The following is a 4975-nucleotide window of genomic DNA, read 5'->3' on the forward strand; positions in this document are numbered from 1 at the left end:
TGAGTCAGTCGAAGATGCGTGACTTGAGTCCTTGGAGGACCATGCCATTGGCACGCTTGACCTGACCGTTGGTTCGTGGATGTCTGATTGAGGCCCAGTCGATCCTGATGCCGTATCCATCACTGAAGTCTAGGAACTTCTTTCTAGTGAAGTTAGTTCTATGGTCAGTGATGATACAGTTAGGAATGCTGAACTGGTAGATAATGTCAAGGAAGAATTTGACCGCCTCTTCCGAGCGGATGTTGATGATGTGCTTTGCCTCTATCCACTTGGTGAACTTGTTGACTGCTACGAGTAGGTGAGTGAAACCACCTGGGCCCTTTTTGAGGGGTCCCACCATGTCGAGGCCCCAGACTGCGAATGGCCAGGTGATGGGGACGGAGGAGGCGAGCGCCCAGCTGCACGAGCAGGTGGCCCGATAGGCAGAGGATCTCTCCACCCTTGAGAACTTCCATGTCGGTATGTACCTTCTCTGTTTTTGTTGTGTTGGTTTCGTCCTTCAGCCTATTTCTAAGCTTGTTGCCCTTCTTTCAGAGCTGGGCGGAAAGGTGAGGTCACTGGAGCAGGACCTGGAAATGGTCAAGGAGACTTTCAGCTAGAATGCAGAGGAGCTGGCCAAGTCCCGTGAAGAGCGACGTGCGCTCGAGGGGGAACTTGACTAGATCTGCAATGTTGACTAGCTGGTCGTCTCGGAGATCTTTGGGTCGGCGCCAAGCACTAGCGTGCCCGCCATCTAGCTGGCAGAGGTCCCAGATGCGGTCCAGACCTCATCACAAGTGGGCTATTCTACAGAGCGTCAAGGGTGTTGACTTCGGTGGCGACACACCATCCAAACCTGGACTTCACCACTATCTCCAGTGGGTACGCTGATGGCTTAAGCATGGAGGACATCCAATCGATCGGGGAGAGCTTGCTGCTGCATGCAAGGTCGGTGGCAGAGCAAGTATCTGCTCAGTGGGTGATGGACGTCCGCCATGAAGACATGGCTAGAAGCGTGCCACGAGAGGACGTTGCCTAGCCTACGGATGGCACGGAGCCTGGATCAGAGGTGGATGTCGCCCCAGCTTCTACCAAGCCAAATGTGGTCCCGCCTAGGAGTGAGCAGCCTGTGCCTTCGCCAGCCGCACCGATAGCAGATGCCGCCAATCCGGCCCAATAGCTTGTAAAGTATGAGTAGTTTAGTAAGCGTAAAAAGTTTAAGTTCATGGGGGAGCCCCTGTATAAACATTCCTGTGTACTTAATGACTACAGTCAGTTTTGTTTTCTATGATGGAGTCACTCCATTCGGGGAAGCTTGTTCCTTTTGTTACTTAGTTTTCCCTTAGCATAATTTTGTTTTTTATTCTTTCTTTCTCGTACCTACCCATTTGTCCCGTAGGCTACAATCTTGGGAGCTCGGGGCGTGGCCCGCGAGGCTCAGCTACTCATAACCGTAGGAAAAGGCGGGGTGCAATTGGTCGAAATGTTTTAAAGCAAAGCTATGTAAGGCAAATTAAAGGAATGAACTACCCTTTTGATCGGGTAGGAAGGAATTTCACCATATGATAGTAAACAAAATAGCTACGTAGTAGTGCACCCTTGTGGAGCCCCCCGAGCGACCTGAGCCAAAAAAGTGTTCGGGTCGGGGTGCTCTTATTGGAGCAAACGCTAAGTAAACAATGGTAAGACTGAAAATTAAGGAGAAGAAAAGACGACATAGCTTTTCCAAGCGTTTGGTGAGCACATCGCCATTGTCGTCCTCCAGTCGGTAGACGCCCGATCAGATCATTTCAACCTTCAGTCGTTCGGATCCTTGCCCGCTATGTCCTCTTTCTCGGTCTCTGCTTCTTCTCTATTTTCTTCCTTTGGCCCACCAGCCTGCTGCAGAAGGCGCTTGAGGAGTTGGCAGTCCTTGTAGAGGTCTTTGATGGGGTAGTCGTGGTTGGTGCACGGGCTCTCCATGAGCTCATGGAAGTGGCCTAGAGGGTCCTGCTGGGGCTGCGTGCCCGCGTGGCCAGTCATGGCACCCAACACGGAGTTGGCCAGTCAGCGGTGATCCTTTCTGTTCTTTTTCCCCCTCTGTGTGGAGGGGCCCTCATCCTGATCCTAGCGCTTGGCCTTGCCTTTGCCTCGGCCTCCGTTGGAGCATAGCGGGAGCACCGCTTGCTGGAGGTGTTGGACAAAGGTCCGTGGTCCCAGGCCATTAGGGCTAGGACTCTGGTCGCTGGCGTGTGTGTCTCGGTTCGGTCCAAGCCACACGTATATAGGCGGTCGACGCAGAGCGGTCGTCAAGTCAAGACGAGGTGCCAATGCAGCCTCCTATGCCACGCTCAGTGATTGTAGCGGTGAATGGGAGGAGCGACCCATCTGCTGCGCCCCCATTCCCCTGGTGGGGAGCGAGGCCATGAGTCGGCGTTGTGATACTAAGCTCTCCGCTTGTTGAACGGCGGCGGTCTCCACTAGTGCCTAGAGGTTCCGATGGATCGCCTGTTCCTGAGGGTAGTTCGGCTCGGACAGGCCGCACAGAAGCATTACCGCGGTGGTGATGTTCTGATTGGCCCGAGCGAACTGTGGGGGATCGTTCCCCCTATCCATGGTGTTTTGTAGGACCCGACGGGCGCAACCCCTAGCGCCGCTCACCGGTCTATGGTCACGGGGCACAGCGTGGTGCGCCGAGCGCGCTAGCGTAGTCGGTGGCTGATGCAGCCACTGTTGTCGTAGTTTCTCCCCATGCTCATGCGTGAGCTCAGGGGTCTCCGCATGAGGGCCCAGAGGGGCATGAATCTGCAAGGACTCCATTACCCCCGGTGGCTGTTCCGGAGCATCCGCCATAGCACACTCCTGGGACGGACGGTGGCTAGGTGCCACGTCACCGATGCTGGAGCCGTCACTCCCAACATTGTCATAGGAAATAGGTGGGAGCATAGCTCACCATCCCCATGAATTTAGACGTGAGAGGGGGCGGCGCTAGCATCCTTTGGAGCCCCCAGGCGTCCACGTCCGCGGGAGACATGAGGCCATAGGGGAACCGGCCGCATGGCGGCCGCAACGGGGACAACGGCATCCCTCCGGGTGATTGGCGGAAGATAGAAAATAGCAAGTAAATAACAGCATATACATTACTCACAGCAAGGTTTGAGCAGAGAGTTTGCTCAGAATGAAGTGTGAACGCCACGTCGTCGAAGTCGTGCGTCCCAAAGTCGATGGAGGGCGCCCCTCCGATGGGTGCCGGAACGAGTGCCTCCTCGTAGAGGTGTAGTACGCCGAGCCGGTCGGTGACGAAGTCCAGGCTTTCGAGGAGGAAGGCCTAGGATGGCTCGAAGATGGGTGGAACCCACATCCCAATAGGTGGGAGTGCGGGAAACTCCAGCGAGCCGAAACGAGTCGTATCGCGTGAACCCGCCATGGTGAAGGTGGTGGAAAAGTGGGCCATCCGATGACCAAAAAGTGTTGAACGTACATCATCTTCCCCACGGACGGCGCCAACTGTCGGTGCAGAAAGTGACCAACACGTAAATATTTGTAGTTTTGTCGTACGTTGTGATCGGAGGTGGCCTAGCACTCAATGACATAGGGTTTATACTAGTTCAGGCAATGTGCCCTACGTCTAGTTTGAGTTGGTCGGTGACTTTATTCCTGAGCCTATGTGCTAGAAGTCTATAGTGGGGTTACAAACGAGAAGGAAAAAGATAGGGTGTACAAGAGGTCTGGTCAGACTCCGGTCGGAAGGGCCGAGAGCGACAGGAGCTCCGCTATGAGCTAAGTGTTCAAGCGTGTGCTTGAGGTTCGAACTTGGAGGTTCTACGGTTGTGGACTAGTGAACTTGGTCGATATAATGAATCTAAAGGGACTAACCTATGTTGGAGGGAGCGCATCCCCTTTTATAGATAAAGGGGATGGCTTTTACAAGTGAGAGGGTAAGGGTACATATGCTACTGAACTTTGTTGCCCATGCCAATGGGTATAAGATAATGGTAGGTGCCCACAACACTGTTGATGTCACCGTAGAATGTCAGATGCATGTGGGAGGTGGTGTTGCCTTCTTTAGGTATGGCAGACGTCGGTACCTGCATATACTATTGATGCCTAGAGGCACGTGGGGAGTTTCACCAGATTCACCCGGTACGGTAAATCCCAGCGCCCACAACACTATCGATGCCCAGAGGCATGTGTGGGGCCTTACCGTATGGGAGTTAATGGTGCCCACAATACTGTAGAGGGAAATGTTGGTGCCTACAATACTGTTTGTGTCAGGGCGGTTGTAGAGTACTGTTCCTATAGGTGTGCAGGGTACGGTCCCTGGTATCGTGGTTTGACTTGCACGCCTTGCCTCACTTTTCTCCGCACGTCTCCTGGTCCCTACCGAGCGGGCATTCCCGATCGGTTGGTCCCAGTCGGCTCTGATCGTGCCAGTCGAAGAAGAGCGGTGAGCAGGGGCTGGGCGTATCCCCGGTCGGAGAGTGTGGGGTCGGAGTCGAAAGCGGTGCTTTTGGCTAGGCCTTCTGGTCGAAGAGGCCATCCGGAGGCAGGCTGGCGACCGAAGCGAGTGCTCCGGTCGGAGAGGTGGGCCGGAGTCAAAAACCGGGCGCTGTTCCTCCTCGGCCAGACCTTTCGGTCGGAGATTGGATCACTCCCCCGGCCTATCGCTCAAGTATTTGGGCCGGCTTATGAGTTGCGTGCTGTCTGCTTGGGCCGAGCTTTTGCGGGGAAGCCAATCCGCGAGGGACCCCGTATTTACGAACCCAACAATTTATCACACAAAGAATAAGGCTACCGCAAAAAAAAAAACTCGATAAAAATCGAGGCCACCTTAAGTACAACTCAATAAAAACTCAAAATCATATCACCTGTTCTCAAACAGGGGGCAACATCTTTTAAAAGCAAACAATTTCAATTACACAAAGTATCGAGACATACTTATAACATACAAGATCCGTAAAGCAATCTAATGTTCCATGGTAACAACCAACACCAAGGGGCTTCCGGAGTTATTTCT

The sequence above is a fragment of the Miscanthus floridulus genome, chromosome 6 (assembly GCF_019320115.1).
Source record: "Miscanthus floridulus cultivar M001 chromosome 6, ASM1932011v1, whole genome shotgun sequence".
Taxonomy (NCBI): domain Eukaryota; kingdom Viridiplantae; phylum Streptophyta; class Magnoliopsida; order Poales; family Poaceae; genus Miscanthus; species Miscanthus floridulus.